This window comes from Arachis ipaensis, chromosome B4, assembly GCF_059453495.1.
Source record: "Arachis ipaensis isolate K30076 ecotype BB chromosome B4, ASM5945349v1, whole genome shotgun sequence".
NCBI lineage: Eukaryota > Viridiplantae > Streptophyta > Magnoliopsida > Fabales > Fabaceae > Arachis > Arachis ipaensis.
In genome coordinates this window covers 111,716,751-111,737,892 of record NC_142439.1, presented here as the reverse complement: position 1 = coordinate 111,737,892, position 21,142 = coordinate 111,716,751, and the positions used below count along the sequence as shown (strand labels likewise).

The window sequence follows — 21,142 nt, the reverse complement described above, 5'->3', positions numbered from 1 at the left end:
CCTTGGCAGCACGTATTACACAGGTAGTCTTTAGGTAAAAATTTGCTTTTATTCATATAGCCAACATTACAAATTTGTAACACTTTTTCAATAATTCGTGCACTTGGGTGACCTAACCTCTTGTGCCATATATCAAACTCATACACTGACTTAACATTACAGACAATGCCTACATTATTAGTGCTACTTGCTACTGTAGAATTAGATGTAAAAGAACTGAGGTTACAGACTCTATGAGTGGGTGACAGATGAGGGTTCTTAGTCTCCGAATGCTTGATTTATTGCTTGATGGTGCTGCTCGTGCAAGCACTCCAACATGCTCAAAATGGTATAACCCTCCTCTAAGAGATCCCTTTAACAGAATTTTCTTGGTCTCTTGACATTTTATAAAACAATCAAAAGGATGGAATTCAAAAAACACATGATTGTCAAGAGCAAACTTAGCCACACTTATTAGATTTTTAGTGATGGAAGGTACATAAAGGAGATTTAATAGTTTAAAGTAGTGAGGGTTGGTCTCATTGAACAGTATAATTTTGCCAATACTATTTATACTTATACCTTGGCCCTTACCTGTTAGTTGATCTGTCCCCGATTACTCTAAGCCTACAATCAAGTTGTTTGCATCAAAGGTCAAATGATGCGAAGCTCCAGTGTCCAGGCACCAGGCTTTGTCAGTGAGAGGTGTTGCTACAGGTGTAGTGGCTAAGAGAGCTTGAGCTTGCTAGTTTTGTTGTGGCTGGTGGAAGGAAGAGGGATTCTACTTCACTCTCAGCTATTTCATTAACTCTAGCATTAATCATGGTTATAAAGGCACTATAATCCTCATTCAAACCTTGAGACACAGCTTCTACAAATTTCTCACTTGAAAGAGGTGCACCTAGGGTAGATAGAGCATTTGTTACCTTCTTGAGCTTAGACAAGTACTCCATTACAGAACCTTGTAGTTTGATGCCTTTGATGTGTGTTTTGAGTTGCTTCACCTTTGATTTCAGCCGTTTTACAAAATATTCCTCCAATTTGTACCAAATCTCACACGCAAATTCACAGTTTGCTACCTGACTTGTGAAGCTTGGATCTATTGAAGCAAATAGCCACAACACCAAGAACTAATCGTCCTGCTCCCAATCGAAGAACTCCTGAGTCTCAATTTTTGCTTCGCGATCTCCGTCAATCCTGAATCTGTTTGGTATCTTCATCGGAATGAGGTGTTCCTTGAATCTGTTAGACTTGATGAACGCCAGCGCTTGCCGTCTCAAAGGTACGAAATTATCTTCATCCAGCTTGAATGACACTGTGTTTATTGTTCGCACACTTGAGGTTGCGGAAGCTTGAGGCTCACTTGGAGTAGCCATGTATTAGAACCTGAAAGTTCTGATACCATGTGAGGTATCAGAACTCTTCAAAGAAGAGGATGAGAATACACCGGCAGAGAGAGAGAGAGAGAGAGAGAGAGAGAGAGAGAGAGAGAGAGAGAGAGAGAGAGAGAGAGAGAGAGAGAGGACTCATTTCAGAGAGTGTGAATGAGAAAAATGATTTCATTAGCTGATTATTACATTGACTCTTAGTCTTATATAGCAGCTCTTACAGCAAATACTAACAACCACTAACTATTCTCATAACTAACTAACCAACTCTGCCAGCTCAGCTTGCTGGCTCAATTGCTATTTATCCCTAACAAGACGGTTAATATAAAAAGGTTATATAAATATTTAGTCATGAATTGAAACATTAAAATAATATATTTGATTAAAAAAGATGCAGGGTTTTCTTCCTATACTTTAGTCTACTATTAATGTTGGATAAACCACCAAAATATATTCGAATAATTTTATCGCTGACAAAAATGCCCTCAAATAATTTTAAAACACGACAAAAATGTCCAACATTAAATATATATTCTCAAAAAATATTTTAAAAATTGAATTTTAATGTGGTTTTTTGCAAGATAGTTAAAAAAATGAGATATTTTTATTGTTAAAATTTAATGATTTTTTGCTAAAAATATTTTTTTTGTTATTTTTTGGTCAACAACTAGTAATATTTTTAAAAAATAAAAAATATAGAGAACAAATTTTTTATTATTTTTTAAATAATTATCTAAATATTTTTATAAAATTTTGAATCAAATGTATAAGCAGCTTGTCAAATACAAAAATCGTTTGTCACTTAAAAAATTTCTTCTTATAGATTTTTTGTATTTTAAAATTATTTAAAAATATTTTTATTAATAACAAAATTTAAGTATATTTTTGTCAATAACAAAATTATTTTGACGTGGTTTTTGTAGTTTAGTCATTAATGCTTGTAAAATTAAGCACCATGAAAAAGGTTTCTGAGTATGTAGTTATCCCTGGCCAATTCAATTATCTACAATGGTTACGTGTACCAAATATATAATGGGTTTCCAGTTTATACACCTCTAAAATTTAATTAAAAGTACATTTCTGATGATTATAGGTACCAACAAATCAGAGTTGAATAAATCGTTTGTTAGGAAAGAAATTTTATTTACTGTAATTTATTCAAAGCAATAACATGAGGTATACTTCCCAAGTTTCCGTAGATATGATACGTGAAGAAATAAAGAAGACATAATCACTTTAAATAAGCTACGTTATATTAAAATTTACGAAATGTAAACTTATGCTTGTTTACTTTGATATAATTAATTTTAGAGAAAATTCCACTCTCCTCCCCTACGAGATGCTAAAATGACACTTCTCTCCCCTCTATTTATAGATGTACATTTCTCTCCCTTTTAACTTTTAAAAAACCTCCTCTTTAATTCATTTTAAATTTTTGTGTTAATTAAATATTAATTTTATCCATTTTTTAAGAAAAAATAAATTATTTTTTGAAAAAAATTAATTTAATATAATTAAATTTATAGAATAAAAAAGATAGTAATAAAAAATGAATTTGAATATTCAATAAGAGTAATATATTCAGATTTATAAATTTTATTAATCTATTAAATTTCGAATCTATTCGCAATCCTCTATAAAGATTCTCTTCTCAAATTGAATACTATTCAATACTATTTTATATATTTATTCTATTTATACGACTAATTTCTACAATTAATTCTTTTATATTATAAGTATTAATATGGAAGTAATATTCGAAATAGAATTTCTATATTCATTTAATAATTTGAAATTTTCACATATTCAAAAATATTAATATATAATCAATATTACTATAAAATCATATCATATATAATAGAGAATATTATATAATTTCTAAGTTTTCATGTAAAAAAAAGTTTGAATTTCAATATCTATATCTTTTTTTTTATTTACGTACCTAGTCTTTTATAATTCAAAGTCCTCTCTTGTGGCTTTTGTGGAAATATTATCCTTATCCTTTTTAAATTATTTTTTGAAAAAATACCCATGAATAAAAATTTTATTTTTTATCATTAAATTTTACTTACCAAAATACTCTTTAATAAATTATTTTTTTATTGATTAAATTATATTTTTACCAAAATATTTTTAAAAAATTAATAATTAAATTTTTTTTCTAAGATACCTACCTTTCAATAAATTTTTAATTATTAAATTATGATTTTACTAAAACTTTTGTTAACAATTATTTTTATATTTACTATTAATTTTTCGATATTAATATATATTATTTTAACATTAAATAAAAAAATCTTACCACTGTTAATATGTATAACAATTAATATATATTAATATTAAAAAATAACCTTACTAAAATTTTTTATTTATTGTTAAAATAATATATATATATATATATATATATATATATATATATATCAAAAAATTAATAGTAAAATATAAAAAAATTGTTAACAAAAATTTTGGTAAAATTATAATTTAATAATTAAAAAATTATTGAAGGATATTTTAGAAAAAAATAATATAATTATTAATTTTTTAAAAAAATATAATTTAATCAATAAAAGAATAATTTATTAAAAGATATTTTGATAAGCAAATTTTAATGTAAAAAATAAAATTTTTGTTAATGAGTATTTTTTTAAAAATAATTTATTTTTTCTTAAAAAATAGATAAAGTAACATTAGTTAACACAAAAAGTTTAAAATGGATTAAAGAGGAGGTTTTTTAAAAGTTAGAAGGGAGAAGAATGTACATTTATAAAATAGAGGGGAAGGGAGTGTCATTTTAGCATCTCGCAGGGGAGGGGAGGGAAATTTTCTCTTAATTTTAAAAAGGAATACAACAATGATTAATTACGTTTAGATTCTAGAATAAAATGAAATAAAATGGCCAGCGACACGACACGGAATATAAATGAGAAAGAAGCGCTAAATTACTTAGTCTATTCAATTATGCAATTGATTACTTGAGGATTTTTTTTTGCCGGAGGCCTGGAGTAGATGTGTACATAGGTCGAGCGAAATCGAGTTTGTTATAATTTAGATTCAATCTTAAATATATACTGAGTATATTTTTTAGACCTTAATTCGACTATAGATCCGATAAAACTTAAATATTTTCGGGTCATAATTATATCGAGTATAAACCGGACTTTTAAAGTTTTAACAATAATTTATAAAAAAATTTATTTATAAAAAAAACTTATTTAAAATGCATTTATTTATAAAGAAAAAAACTTATTATCGAGAAGTTGATATCCATATTTGAACTTGAATTTGTTTATAAATTCTAATTGATGCTTCTTTGATCTATTTTCTAATTCAACAAGTGTGAGTAAAAATAAAACAATAAACTTATAATTAATATAACATAATATTGGAATTAATTTAAAACATATATACCTTTTTTAGTTTTTTTAGGGTGCACATGGGACGGGTGAAGTCAGGTTCGCCTTGATCCAGACCTGGCCTTAAATAATGACCGGGTCTATTTTTGAGACTCGTACCCAATCCTAGATCTGATGAAATCACATCAAATTATCCCCTAAAATATTTGGGTCCGGGTTGGAGATGCGACAAACTCTATGAAAATAATGGAGTTTACTGGGATGCGACAAACTTACCTAAAATTACAAACAAACAAAAAACGAATCCTGGTATTTAAAGTCAAAATAATTTATTTTTGAAAATAATATTTATTGAGTCAGTAAATTGGATGCCATTGTCCATGGTGATGTAGTGGGGAACTCCAAACCTTGTGACAATGTTCCTATATAAGAATTTTCGACTTCTCTGAACGGTGATAGTTGCTAAGGGTTCTGCCTCAATTCATTTGGTAAAATAGTCAATCCCCATTATGAGGTATTTGACTTGACCTGGTGCTTGAGAGAATGGTCTGAGTAGATCAAGTCCCCATTTTGCGAATGGCCATGGTAAGGTAACACTGATGAGTTCTTCGGGGGGTGCCACATGGAAATTAGCATGTATCTGGCAAGGTGGACGCATTTTGAAAAAATCGGCTGCCTATTTTACAAGCCTTTTGGCCTTTTTTTGTTCTTGGGAAGTGTATCAAATTTGAGGTAGTTTACTATGGGAGTCATCTATCCTAAGTTCTGGTTGGATATGGTGGTGCACGAAATTGTGATCTTCAATGGCGCCAACAACTTGGTACGCACAATTGTAATCTCAACTCTTTGTCACAACTCCGCACAATTAACCAGCAAGTGCACTGGGTCGTCCAAGTAATAAACCTTACGTGAGTAAGGGTCGATCCCACGGAGATTGTTGGCTTGAAGCAAGCTATGGTCATCTTGAAAATCTCAGTCAGGAAGATTCAAATGGTTATGAAGTTTAAGATAATTAAAATATAATCAAAACAGAAAATAAGATAGAAATACTAATGTAATTCATTGGTGGGATTTCAGATAAGCGTATGAAGATGCTTTGTTCCTTCTGAACCTCTGCTTTCCTATTGCCTTCATCCAATCATTCATACTCCTTTCCATGGCAAGCTTTATGTTGGGTATCACCGTTGTCAATGGCTACCTCCCGTCCTCTCAGTAAAAATGGTCTAAATGCGCTGTCACCGCACGGCTAATCAGCTGTTGATTCTCGATCATGTTGGAATAGGATCCATTGATCCTTTTGCGTCTGTCACTACGCCCAACACTCGCGAGTTTGAAACTCGTCACAGTCATCCCTTCTCAGATCCTACTCAGAATACCACAGACAATGTTTAGACTTTCTGGATCTCAGGAATGGCCGCCAATAATTCTAGCCTATACCACGAAGGTTTTAATCTTAGATTAGAAACCCAAGAGATACACATTCAAGCTTGTTTGCATGTAGAACGGAAGTGGTTGTCAGGTACACATTCATAGGTGAGAATGGTGATGAGTGTCACATAATCATCACATTCAACATGTTCTTGAGTGCGAATAAATATCTTGAAGAAGAAATAGTCTTGAGTTGAATAGAAAAATAATAGTACTTTGCATTAATTCATGAGGAACAGCAGAGCTCCACACCTTAATCTATAGGGTGTAGAAACTCCACCGTAGAAAATACATAAGAACAAAAGGTCTAGGCATGGCCGTGAGGCCAGCCCCCAAAATGTGATCAAGAGATCAAAAGATGAACTAAAGATTCCAAGATAAGATGAAAATACAATAGCAAAAGGTCCTATTTATAGAGAACTAGTAGCCTAGGGTTTACAGAAATGAGTAAATGATGTAGAAATCCACTTCCGGGTCCACTCGGTATGTGCTTGGACTGAGCATTGAAGCTTTCACATGTAGAGACTTTTCTTGGAGTTAAACGCCAGCTTTGGTGCCATTTTGGGCGTTTAACTCCAGCTTTTATGCCAGTTCTGGCATTTTGACGCTAGAATTTTTATGCTGACTTGGAACGCTGATTTGGGCCATCAAATCTCGGGAAAAGTATAGACTATTATATATTTCTGGAAATCCCAGGATGTCTACTTTCCAACGCAATTAAGATCGCGCCAATTAAACTTCTGTAGATCCAGAAAATCTACTTTGAGTGCAAGAAGGTCAGAATCCAACAGCATCTGCAGTCCTTTTTCAGCCTCTGAATCAGATTTTTGCTCAGGTCCCTCAATTTCAGCCAGAAAATATCTGAAATCACAGAAAAATACACAAACTCATAGTAAAGTCTAGAAATATAATTTTTGAATAAAAATATTATAAAATGTAACTAAAACATATTAAAAATACCTAAAAACAATGCCAAAAAGTGTATAAATTATCTGCTCATCACAACACCAAACTTAAATTGTTGCTTGTCCCCAAGCAACTAAAAACAAAGTAGGATAAAAAGGATAGAATATACAATGAATTCCAAAAACATCTATGAAGATCAGTCTTAATTAGATGAGCGGGGCTATTAGCTTTTTGCTTCTGAACAGTTTTGGCATCTCACTTTATCCTTTGAAGTTTAGAATGATTGGCATCTATAGGAACTCAGAATTCAGATAGTGTTATTGATTCTCCTAGTTCAGTATGTTGATTCTTGAACACAGTTACTTTATGAGTCTTGGCCGTGACCCTAAGCATTTTGTTTTCCAGTATTACCACCGGATATATAAATGCCACAGACACATAACTGGGTGAACCTTTTCAGATTGTGACTCAGCTTTGCTAGAGTCCCCAATTAGAGGTGTCCAGAGCTCTTAAGCACACTCTTTTTTCTTTGGACCATGACTTTAAATGCTCAGTCTCAAGCTTTTTCACTTGACACCTTCACGCCACAAGCACATGGTTAGGGACACATTGGTTTAGCCGCTTAGGCCAGGATTTTATTCATGTGGGCTCTCCTATCCACTGATGCTCAAAGCCTTAGATCCTTTTTATTTTATCCTTGCCTTTTGGTTTAAAGGGCTATTGGCTTTTTCTGCTTGCTTTTCCTTTTTCTTTCTTTTTTGCCCTCTTTTTTCTTTTCGCATACATTTTTTCTGCAAGCTTTTTATTCACTGCTTTTTCTTGCTTCAAGAATCATTTTTATGATTTTTTAGATTATCAATAACATTTCTCCTTTTCCATTATTCTTTCAAGAGCCAAAAATTTTAACATTCATAAACAACAAATTCAAAAATATGCACTGTTCAAGCATTCATTCAGAAAATAAAGAGTATTGCCACCACATCAAAATAATTAAACTATTTTAAAATTCAAAATTCATGTACTTCTTTTTCTTTTACAATTAAAAACATTTTTCCTTTAAGAAAGGTGATGGATTCATAGGACATTCATAGCTTTAAGGCATAGACACTAAGACACTGGTGATCATGTAATAAGACACAAACATAAATAAAACATAAAGCATAATTTTCGAAAAACAAAAAAATAAGAACAAGGAATTTAAAGAACGGGTCCACCTTAGTGATAGCGGCTTGTTCTTCCTCTTGAAGATCTTATGGAGTGTTTGAGCTCCTCAATGTCTCTTCCTTGCCTTTGTTGCTCCTCCCTCATGACTCTTTGGTCTTCTCTAATTTCATGGAGGAGGATGGAATGCTCTTGGTGCTCCACCCTTAGTTATCCCATATTGGAACTTAATTCTCCTAGGGAGGTGTTGATTTGCTCCCAATAGTTTTGTGGAGGAAAATGCATCCCTTGAGGTATCTCAGGGATTTCATGATGAGGAATTTTCTTATGCTCTTGTCCATGAGTGGGCTCTCTTGTTTGCTCCATCCTTTTCTTAGTGATGGGCTTGTCCTCATCAATGAGGATGTCTTCCTCTATGTCAATTCCAGCTAAATTGCAGAGGTGACAAAAAAGATGAGGGAAGGCTAACCTTGCCAAAGTAGAGGACTTGTCCGCCACCTTGTAAAGTTCTAGGGATATAACCTCATGAACTTCTACTTCCTCTCCAATCATGATGCTATGGATCATGATAGCCTAGTCTATAGTAACTTCAGACCGGTTGCTCGTGGGAATGTTTGAGTGTTGGATGAACTCCAACCATCCCCTAGCCACGGGCTTGAGGTCATGCCTTCTTAGTTGAACCGGCTTCCCTCTTGAATCTCTCTTCCATTGAGTTCCCTCTTCACAAATGTCTATGAGGACTTGGTCCAACCTTTGATCAAAGTTGACCTTTCTAGTGTAGGGGCGTGCATCTCCTTGCATCATTGGCAAGTTGAATGCCAACCTTACATTTTCCAGACTGAAATCTAAGCATTTCCCCCAGACTATTGTAAGCCAATTCTTTGGGTCCAGGTTCACACTTTGATCATGGTTCTTGGTGATTCATGCATTGGTATAGAACTCTTGAACCATTAAGATCCCGACTTGTTGAATGGGATTGGTGAGAATTTTCCAACCTCTTCTTCGAATCTCATGTCGGATCTCCGGATATTCACCCTTTTTGAGTTTGAAAAGGACCTCGGGGATCACCTTCTTCTTGGCCACAACTTTATAGAAGTGGTCTTGATGCACTCTTGAGATGAATCTCTCCATCTCTCATGACTCGGAGGTGGAAGCTTTTGCCTTCTCTTTCCTCTTTCTAGAGGTTTCTCCGGCCTTTGGTGCCATAAATGGTTATGGAAAAATAAAAAGCAACGCTTTTACCACACCAAACTTAGAAAGTTTGCTCGTCCTCGAGCAAAAGAAGAAAGAAAAGAGTAGAAGAGGAAGAAATAGAGGAGATAGAGGGGGTTTAGTGGTTCGGCCAAGTGGGGTAAGTAGTGTGTATGGTGTGTAAAAATGAAGGAGTGAAGATGGGTTTATATAGGAGTGGAGAGAGGGGTAGGGTTCGGCCATGTATGGGTGGGTTTGGGAGGGAAAGTGGTTTGAATTTGAATGGTGAGGTAGGTGGGGTTTTATGATGGATGGATGTGGATTGGTGAAGAGATTATGGAGAAGAAGGTAGGATTTGATAGGTGAGGGATTTTTGGGGAAGAGGTATTGAGGTGATTGGTGAAGGGTATTATAGGAAGGGTGTTATGGGAAGGTGTGAAGAAGAGAGAGAGAGATGAGGTAGGTGGGGATCTTGTGGGGTCCACAGATCCTGAGGTGTAAAGAATTTCTCATCCCTGCACCATGTGGCGTGTAAACGCCCCCTTGATTGCCAATTCTGGCGTTAAACGCCAGGTTGCTGCCCATCTCTGGCGTTTAACGCCAGCTTTTCTCCCTTTTATGGCGTTAAACGCCAGCTCTGTGCCCCCTTTCTGGCATTAAACGCCAGTCTGGTGCCCATTTCTGGTGTTAAACGCCCAGAATGGTGCCAAACTGGGCGTTTAACACCCATTCTGCTACCCTTGCTGGCGTTTAAATGCCAATAAGCTTCTCCTCCAGGGTGTGCAGTTTTTAATACTGTTTTTCATTCTATTTTTGCTTTTTCAATTGTTTTTATGGCTTCACATGATCATCAACCTACAGAAAACATAAAATAATAATAGCAAATAGATAGATATAGTTAAATAAAATTGGGTTGCCTCCCAACAAGCGCTTCTTTAATGTCAATAGCTTGACAGGGGACTCTCATGGAGCCTCACAGATACTCAGAGCATGATGATGGCCTCCCAACACCAAACTTAGAGTCTGAATGTGGGGGCTCTATTTGACTCTGCATTGAGAGAAACTTTTCATGCTTCCTCTCCATGGTTACACAGGGAGATCCTTGAGCTTTAAACACAAGGGAGTCCTTATTCATGTGAAGGACCAATTCTCCTTTGTCAACATCAATCACAGCTTTTGCTATGGCTAGGAAGGGTCTACCAAGGATGATGGATTCATCCATACACTTCCCAATGTCTAGGATTATGAAATCAGCAGGGATGTAGTGGTCTTCAACCTTTACCAAGACATCCTCTACAAGTCCATAAGCCTGTTTTCTTGAATTATCTGCCATCTCTAGTGAGATTCTTGTAGCTTGTACCTCAAGGATCCCTAGCTTCTCCATCACAGAGAGTGGCATGAGGTTTATGCTTGATCCTAGGTCACACAGAGCCTTCTCAAAGGTCATGGTGCCTATGGTACAAGGTATTGAGAACTTTCCAGGATCCTGTCTCTTCTGAGGTAATCTCTGCCTAGTCAAGTCATCCAATTCCTTGGTGAGCAAAAGGAGTTCATCCTCCCAAGTCTCATTATCAAATAACTTAGCATTTAGCTTCATGATTGCTCCAAGGTACTTAGCAACTTGCTCTTCAGTAACATCTTCATCCTCTTCAGAGGAAGAATACTCATTAGAGCTCATGAATGACAGAAGTAAATTCAATAGAATCTCTATGGTCTCTGTATGAGCCTCAGATTTCCATGGTTCCTTAATAGGGAACTCTTTGGATGCCAGTGGATGTCCATTGGGGTCTTCCTCAGTGAAAATCACTGCCTTTTCCTCCTCTATACATTCGGCCATGTGGGACATGTTTGTGGCCTTGCATTCTCTCTTTGGGTTCTCTTCTGTATTGCTTGGGAGAGTACTAGGAGGGAGTTCAGTAACTTTCTTACTCAGCTGACCCACTTGTGCCTCCAAATTTCTAATAGAGGACCTTGTTTCAGTCATGAAACTTAGAGTGGTCTTAGATAGATCAGAGACTACAGTTGCTAAGTCAGAGTGGCTCTGCTTAGAATTCTTTGTCTGTTGCTGAGAAGATGATGGAAAAGGCTTGCTATTGCTGAACCTATTTCTTCCACCATTATTACTGTTGAAGCCTTGTTGAGGCTTCTGTTGATCCTTCCATGAGAGATTTGGATGATTTCTCCATGAAGGATTATAGGTGTTTCCATAGGGTTCTCCCATGTAATTTACCTCTTCCATTGCTGGGTTCTCAGGATCAAAAGCTTCTTCTTCAGATGAAGCTTCTTTGGTACTGCCTGTTGCTGCTTGCATTCCAGACAAACTCTGAGAAATCATATTGACTTGCTGAGTCAATATTTTGTTATGAGCCAATATGGCATTCAGAGTATCAATCTCAAGAACTCCTTTCTTCTGATTTGTCCCATTATTCACAGGATTCCTTTCGGAAGTGTACATGAATTGGTTATTTGCAACCATTTCAATGAGTTCCTGAGCTTCTGCAAGCGTCTTCTTCATATGAAGAGATCCTCCAGCAGAGCTGTCCAATGACATCTTAGACAGTTCAGACAGACCATCATAGAAGATACCTATGATGCTCCATTCTGAAAGCATGTCAGAAGGACACCTTTTGATCAATTGCTTGTATCTTTCCCAAGCTTCATAGAGGGATTCACCTTCCTTCTATCTGAAGGTCTGGACTTTCACTCTAAGCTTACTCAATTTTTAAGGTGGGAAGAATTTGGCCAGAAAAGCACTGACCAGCTTTTTCCAAGAGTTCAGGCTTTCCTTAGGTTGTGAATCCAACCATACTCTAGCTCTGTCTCTTACAGCAAAGGGAAAAAGCATAAGCCTGTAGACCTCGGGATCAACTCCATTGGTCTTGACAGTGTCACAGATTTGCAAGAATTCAGCTAAGAACTGATGAGGATCTTCCAATGGAAGTCCATGAAACTTACAATTCTGTTGCATTAGAGAAACTAATTGAGGCTTAAGCTCAAAGTTGTTTGCTCCAATGGCAGGGATTGAGATGCTTCTCCCATAGAAGTCGGGAGTAGGTGCAGTAAAGTCACCAAGCACCTTCCTTGCATTGTTGGCATTGTTGTTGTTTTTAACTACCATGTCTTCTTCTTGTTTGAAAATTTCTGTTAGGTCCTCTACAGAGAGTTGTGCTTTATCTTCTCTTAGCTTTCTCTTCAAGGTCTTTTCAGGTTTAGGATCAGCTTCAACAAGAATGCCTTTGTCTTTGCTTCTGCTCATATGAAAGAGAGAAGAATAAAGTATGGAATCCTCTATGTCACAGTATAGAGATTCCTTGAGATGTCAGAGGAAAAGAAGAATAGAAGGAGGGGGTAGAGAGGAGAGAATTCGAACTTATAGAGAGAGGGAGTCCGAATTGCACATTGAGGAGGGATGTTAGTCCCTTAAATAGAAAAATGTGAGAAGGGGGGAAAGAATTTTCGAAATTAAATTTAGAAAGATTAAAAGAAATTTTGAAAATTTGGTTGATCATTTTCGAAAATTAAAATTGAGAAAGTAGTTAAGTGATTTTGAAAAAGATTTTGAAATTAGAAATCAAAAAGATATGATTGAAAATCATTTTTGAAAAAGATGTGATTGAGAAGATATGATTGAGAAAATATGGTTTTAAAAAGATATGATTGACAAACAATTAAAAAGATTTGATTTTTAAAATTAATGTCTTGGCTAACAAGAAATTTAAAAGATATGATTCTAAAATTCAATTATTGAACCTTTCTTAATAAGGAAGAAAATTTTTAATAAAATCACTAATTGTTAGCAAGGATTTTCGAAAATAGTAAAACAAATGGAAAGGATTTGATTTTGAAAAGATATGATTGAAAAGATATGATTTGAAAAAGATTTGATTTTGAAAAATTATGAAAATTTGAATTAAAAAAAAATCCTCTCCTGTGCCATCCTGGCATTAAACGCCCAGAATGGTATCTATTTTGGCGTTTAACGCCCAAAATACTACCCTTTTGGGCGTTTAACGCCCAGCCAGGTATCCTGGTTGGCGTTTAAACGCCAGATTTCCTTCCTCACTGGGCATTTTGAATGCCCAGCTTTTTCTCCGTCATTCCTCTGCTGTATGTTCTGAATCTTCAATTCTCTGTATTATTGACTTGAAAAGACATAATTTTGAAAATTTTTGAATTTTTGATGATGAAAAACAACAAAATGAAACTAATCATGTAAAACTAAGATAAAAAAAATAATGCATGCAGGACACCAAACTTAGAAATTTTCATATTAGAAATACTAACAAATTGAGAATGCATATGAAAAACAACTAAAAACACACAAAATAGGGGGATTTAAAGATCAGAGCAAGGAATTCATCAAGAACAACTTGAAGATTAATGAAGAACAAAATTCATATATTCGAAAAATGCAAGGAAATAAAGAAAACATGCAGGACACCAAACTTAAAAATTGACACCAGACTTAAACAAGAAACACAAATTATTTTTTATTTTTATGATTTTATTAATTTTTTTGTATTTTTCGAAAAATAATTGGAAAAAGAAAATAAGGAATTCAAAATTCTTAATGAGAATTCCAAGAATCATCAATGTTAGTCTAAAACTGCGGTCCAGGAATTAGACATGGCTTACTAGCCAGCCAAGCTTTCAGTGAAAGCTTCGGTCCAAATCACTAGACATGGTGATGAGCGGATAATTTATAGGCTTTTTGGCATTGTTTCTAGTATGTTTTTAGTATATTTTAATTAGTTTTTATTATATTTTTATTAGTTTTTAAATAAAAATCACTCTTCTAGACTTTACTATGAGTTTGTGTATTTTTCTGTGATTTCAGGTATTTTCTGGCTGAAATTGAGGGACTTGAGCAAAAATCTGATTCAGAGGCTGAAAAAGGACTGCAGATGCTATTGGATTCTGACCTCCCTGCACTCAAAGTGGATTTTCTAGAGCTACAGAAGCCTAATTGGCGTGCTCTCAATTGCGTTGGAAAGTAGACATTTTGGGCATTCCAGCAATATATAATAGTCCATACTTTGTCTGAGATTTGATGGCCCAAACAGGCGTTCCAAGTCAGCTCAAGAATTCTGGCGTTTAACTCCGAAACTGGCACAAAAGCTGGAGTTAAACGCCCAAACTGGCACAAAGCTGGCGTTTAACTCCAAGAAAAGTCTCTACATGAAAATGCTTCAATGCTCAGCCCAAGCACACACCAAGTGAGCCCGGAAGAAGATTTCTGCATTAATTACCTATTTCTGTAACCCTAGGCTACTAGTTTTCTATAAATAGGACCTTTTGCTATTGTATTTTAATCACTTTTACACACATCTTGGGACGTTTAGTCCTTAGACCTTTGAGGATGGTCATTCGGCCATGCCTAGACTTTGTTCTTATGTATTTTCAACGGTGGAGTTTCTTCACACCATAGATTAAGGTGTAGAGCTCTGCTGTTCTTCATGAATTAATACAAAGTACTATTGTTTTTCTATTCAACTCAAGTCTATTTCTTCTCCAAGATATTCATTCGTTCTTCAACTTGATGAATGTGATGATCCGTGACACTCATCATCATTCTCATCTATGAACATGTGCCTGACAACCACCTCTGTTCTACTAGCAATGGCTTGAATGCGTATCTCTTGGGTTTCTGATCTAAGATTGGAACCTTCGTGGTATAGGCTAGAATTAATGGCAGTCATTCCTGAGATCCGGAAAGTCTAAACCTTGTCTGTGGTATTTTGAGTAGGATCTGGGAAGGGATGACTGTGACGAGCTTCAAACTCGCGATTGTGGGGCGTGTGACAAACGCAAAAGGATCAATGGATCCTATTCCGACATGATCGAGAACCGACAGCTGATTAGCCGATGTTGTGACAGAGCATCAGGACCATTTTCACTGAGAGGACGGGATGTAGCCATTGACAACGGTGATGCCCAACATAAAGCTTGCCATGGAAAGGAGTATGAATGATTGGAAGAAGGCAATAGGAAAGCAGAGGTTCAGGAGGAACAAAGCATCTTCATACGCTTATCTGAAATTCCAACCAAAGAATTACATAAGTATCTCTATCTTTATTTTATATTTTATTTATCTTTTAATTATCAATCCTCCATCACCATTTGAATCTGCCTGACTGAGATTTACAAGATGACCATAGCTTGCTTCAAGCCAACAATCTCTGTGGGATCGACCCTTACTCACGTAAGGTTTATTACTTGGACGACCCAGTGCACTTGCTGGTTAGTTGTGCGGAATTGTGACAAAGTGTGATTCACGTTTGAGAGCACCAAGTCTTTGGCGCTATTGTTGATGATCACAATTTCGTGCACCAAGTTTTTGGCGCCGTTGCCGGGGATTGTTCGAGTTTGGACAACTGACGGTTCATCTTGTTGCTTAGATTAGGTATCTTTTCTTCAGAACTTTTAAGAATGAATTCTAGAGATTCAAGGTGATGTTCTTACCATCACAAAAGCTGATTGATTCCCATCAATTTAGCTATTGAATGTAATGTCCTGCTGAAGCTTGGCCAAGCATGTCTAATCTTTTTAGACTGAAGCTTTAGACTAACATTGCATGATTCCTGGAATTCTCATTAGAAGTTTTGATTCTCTTTATTTTTTTTCCATATAATTTTCGAAAATCACAAAAAAAATTTATAAAACCATAAAAATAAAAAATATTTTATGTTTCTTGTTTGAGTCTATTGTCTAATTTTAAGTTCGGTGTCAATTGCATGTTTCTGTTCTTCTTGTATTTTTTGAATTCATGCATGTTCTTCATTGATCTTCAAGTTGTTCTTGATGATTTCATTGCTCTGATCTTTAAATTCTCTTGTTTTGTGTGTTTTGTTGTTTCTCATATGCATTCTCAATTTGTTAGTGTCTTTTATATGAAAATTTTTAAGTTTAGTGTCCTGCATGCATTGTTTATTTTATCTTAGTTGCATTCTTATTGTTTCTCATCATTAAAAATTCAAAAATATTTTCAAAATTGTGTCTTTTCAAGTCAATAATACAGAGAATTGAAGATTCAGAACATTCAGCAGAGGAATCAAACAGAAAAAGCTGGGTGTTCAAAACGCCTAGTAAAGAAGGAAAACTGGCGTTTAAACGCCAGCTAGGGTACCTGGCTGGGCGTTTAACGCCCAAAAAGGTAGAGATTTGGGCGTTAACGCCAGAATGGGCACCATTCTGGGCATTTAACGCCAGGATGACACTAGAGGGAAGATTTTGTTTTTAATTCACATTTTTTTCAAGTTTTCATAATTTTTCAAAATCAAATCTTTGTCAAATCATATCTCTTTCAAAATAAATTTCTTTTCATTTTATATTTATTTTTGCTATTTTCAAAAATCCTTGCTTCAATTAAAGATTTACTTCAAAATTTTCAAGTTGTTACTTGCCTATTAAGAAAGGATCAAACTTTAAATTTTAAAATCATATCTTTTAATTTCTTGATAGTCAAGTAATCAACTTCAATTTTAAAAATTTTTCTTTTTCTAAATTGATTTTCAATCATATCTTTTCAAACATATCTTTTCAATCACATCTTTTTCAAAATTAATTTTTTCAATCATATCTTTTTCTAATTTCAAAATCTTTTTCAAAAATCACTTTATTTCTTTCCTAATCTTAGTTTTCAAAAATCTCAATCAAATTTTCAAATTTCTTTTTAAAATCTTTTAATTAATTTTTGAAAATTCTTCCCCTCTTTTCACATCTTTCTATTTAAAGGACAAAGACTCCTCATCAAGGTGCAATTCGAACTCTATCCATCTTGATAAGTTTGAATTCCCTCTTCTCTACCTCCTCCTTCTATTCTTCTTTTCCTCTGACACCTTAAGGAATCTCTATACTGTGACATAGAGGATTCCCTACTTTCTTGTTCTCTTCTCTTTCATATGAGCAGGAACAAAGATAAAGGCATACTTGTTCAAGCTGATCCTGAACCTGAAAGGACCTTGAAGAGAAAGCTAAGAGAAGCTAAAGAACAATTCTCTTTAGAGGGCCTAACAGAACTCTTCAAAGAAGAAAAAACCATGGCAGCCGAAAATAACAACAATACCAACAATGCAAGGAAGGTGCTTGGTGACTTTACTGCACCTACTCCTGATTTCTATGGGAGAAGCATCTCAATCCCTACCATTGGAGCAAACAACTTTGAGCTTAAGCCTCAATTAGTTTCTCTAATGCAACAGAATTGCAAGTTTCATGGACTTCCATTGGAAGATCCTCATCAGTTCTTAGCTGAGTTCTTGCAAATCTGTGACACTGTCAAGACCAATGGGGTTGACCCTGAAGTCTACAGACTTATGCTTTTTCCTTTTGCTGTAAGAGACAGAGCTAGGACATGGTTGGATTCACAACCTAAAGAAAGCCTGAACTCTTGGGAAAAGCTAGTCAATGCCTTCTTGGAAAAGTTCTTTCCACCTCAAAAATTGAGCAAACTTAGAGTGGAAGTCCAAACCTTTAGACAGAAGGATGGTGAATCCCTCTATGAAGCTTGGGAGAGATACAAGCAATTGATCAGAAGGTGCCCTTCTGACATGCTTTCAGAATGGAGCATCATAGGAATCTTCTATGATGGTCTGTCTGAACTATCCAAGATGTCATTGGATAGCTCTGCTGGAGGATCTCTTCATCTGAAGAAGACGCCTGCAGAAGCTCAAGAACTCATTGAAATGGTTGCAAATAACCAATTCATGTACACTTCTGAAAGGAATCCTGTGAATAATGGGACAGCTCAGAAGAAAGGAGTTCTTGAGATTGATACTCTGAAAGCCATATTGGCTCAGAATAAAATATTGACCCAAAAAGTTAGTATGATTTCTCAGAGTCTGTCTGGAATGCAAGCAGCAATAGGCAGTACTAAGAAAGCTTCCTCTGAAGAAGAAGCTTATGATCCTGAGAACCCTGCAATGGAAGAGGTGGATTACATGGGAGAACCCTATGGAAACACCTATAATCCCTCATGGAGAAATCATCCAAATCTCTCATGGAAGGATCAATAGAGACCTCAACAAGGTTTCAACAACAATGATGGTGGAAGAAGCAGGTTTAGCAATAGCAAGTCTCTTCCATCACCTTCTCAGCAACAGACAGAGAATTCTAAGCAAGACCACTCTGACTTAGCAACCATTGTCTCTGATCTAATCAAAACCACTCAAAGTTTCATGACTGAAACAAGGTCCTCCATTAGAAATTTGGAGGCACAATTGGGTTAGCTGAGTAAGAAAATTACTGAACTCCCTCCTAGCACTCTCCCTAGCAATACAGAAGAGAACCCAAAAAGAGAGTGCAAGGCCATAACCACATCTCACATGGCCGAAGATGGAGAGGAAGAAGAGACAGTGATTCCCACTGAGGAAGACCTCAATGGACGCCCACTGACCTCCATGGAGTTCCCTAATGAGGAACCATGGAAATCTGAGGCTCATACTGAGACCATAGAGATTCCATTAAATCTACTTCTGCCATTCATGAGCTCTAATGAGTATTCTTCCTCTGAAGAGGATGAAAATGTCACTGAAGAGCAAGTTGCTAAGTACCTTGGAGCAATCATAAAGCTAAATGCCAAGTTATTTGGTAATGAGACTTGGGAGGATGAACCTCCATTGCTCATCAAGGAACTGGAAGACTTGACTAGGCAGAGATTACCTCAAAAGAGACAGGACCCTGGAAAGTTCTCAATCATTTATACCATAGGCACCATGACCTTTGAGAAGGCTCTGTGTGACCTAGGGTCAAGCATAAACCTTATGCCTCTCTCTGTAATGAAGAAGCTAGGGATCATTGAGGTACAAGCTGCTAAAATCTCACTGGAGATGGCAGACAATTCAAAGAAATAAGCTTATGGACTTGTAGAGGATGTCTTGGTAAAGATTGAAGACCATTACATCCCTGCTGATTTCATAATCCTAGAAACTGGGAAGTGTATGGATGAATCCATCATCCTTGGCAGACCCTTCCTAGCCACAGCAAAAGCTGTGATTGATGTTGACAGAGGAGAATTGATCATTCAAGTGAATGGAGACTCCCTTGTGTTTAAAGCTCAAGGATATCCCTCTGTCACCATGGAGAGGAAGCACGAAGAGCTTCTCTCAATACAGAGTCAAACAGAGCCCCCACAGTCAAACTTTAAGTTTGGTGTTGGGAGGCCACAACCAAACTTTAAGTTTGGTGTTGAACATCTACATTCAAACTCCAAGTTTGGTGTTGGGAGGTTCCAACATTGCTCTGAACATCTGTGAGGCTCCATGAGAGCCAGTGTCAAGCTATTGACATTAAAGAAGCGCTTGTTGGGAGGCAACCCAATTTTTACTTATCTATGTTAAATTTCTATTTTTTATTGTTATTTTATGTTTTCTGTAGGTTGATGAGCATGTGAAGTCACAAAAATAATTGAAAAAGAAAAAACAAAGTGAAAAATAGAATGAAAAACAGAACACCCTGGAGGAGACAGTTACTGGCGTTTAAACGCTAGTAAAGGTAGCAGAATGGGCGTTTAACGCCCAGTCTGGCACCATTCTGGGCGTTTAACGCCAGGAATGGGCAAGAAGCTGGCGTTAAACGCCAGAAATGGGCAGCAGCCTGGCGTTTAATGCCAGGATTGGCAGAAAAGGGCGTTTTGCACGCCACTTGGTGCAGGGATGAGATATCCTTGACACCTCAGGATCTGTAGACCCCACAGGACCCCCACCTACCCCACCACTCTCTCTCTTCTTCACCCATTCACCAATCACCTCAATACCTCTTCCCCAAAAACCCCTCACCTATCAAATCCCACCATTCTCTTCACCACTCACATCCATCCTTCATAAAACCCCACCTACCTCACCATCCAAATTCAAACCACTTTCCCTCCCAAACCCACCCTCTATAGCCGAACCATACACCCCCTCTCACCCCTATATAAACCCATCTTCACTCCTTCATTTTCACACAACCTAAACAACACTTCTCCCCCTTAGCCGAATCACAAAGCCCACTCCATCTCCTCTATTTCTTCTTCTTCTACTCTCTTCTTTCTTCTTTTGCTCGAGTGATGAACGGATTTTTGACGGTTTAGAATTTCACAAATGAAATCTCGTTGCTAGTTTCTAAACCAATCACTAATCCTTTCATACAAAAAGTTGTTTGTCACTAAAACAAACCCCTAAAATTTATAAACCGAAGTATTCAAACTTCGGGTCGTTCTCCCTAGGAATTACAATAAAGTGTCTTGCTATTGGTTATGAGTTATTTTTGGGGTTTTGATATGAAGCGTGAAAGATAAATGGTAAGAAAGTAAACTAATGGCTAAAAAGGTCTTGGCAAGGGTTGGTGGTCAAGGATCTCTATCCTAATCACTAACCACAATATGAGAATTGGCAAGGATTAATCTCATTAAATCATCCTCTAACTAGTAGTAAAGGAAAGTCAAATGAGCTATATCAATCCTAGTTCATAAGTCCTAACTCTCCACTAATTCAATTAGTGAGAACTAGAGTCAATGGATCCCAATCATCAATTACTTGGACATTAGTAACTCAAGAGTTCCTAAGTTACCTTTCCAAGCCAAGAACATAAAACTCTACTCTAAAATCCAACCAAGCATTTCATCAAACACTTGGAAGGCACAAAAGAAAAACATAGTAAATCAACAACAAGAATTAATTCTAACTACAATCAAATGTAAAGAATTAACAACAACAATTAAAGGAAACAAGATCTACATGAATTACCTCTTATTGAATT

At 36.0% G+C, this 21,142-nt stretch overlaps 1 non-coding gene across 1 annotated transcript; it reads right to left on the bottom strand.

Annotated features, from left to right (window-relative positions):
* Positions 1 to 17,850: 17,850 nt before the first annotated feature.
* LOC148568789 (small nucleolar RNA R71) lies at positions 17,851 to 17,958 on the bottom strand. Its single transcript, XR_015882782.1, has one exon. It is a non-coding gene; the product is annotated as a small nucleolar RNA R71 (small nucleolar RNA).
* Positions 17,959 to 21,142: the final 3,184 nt, after the last annotated feature.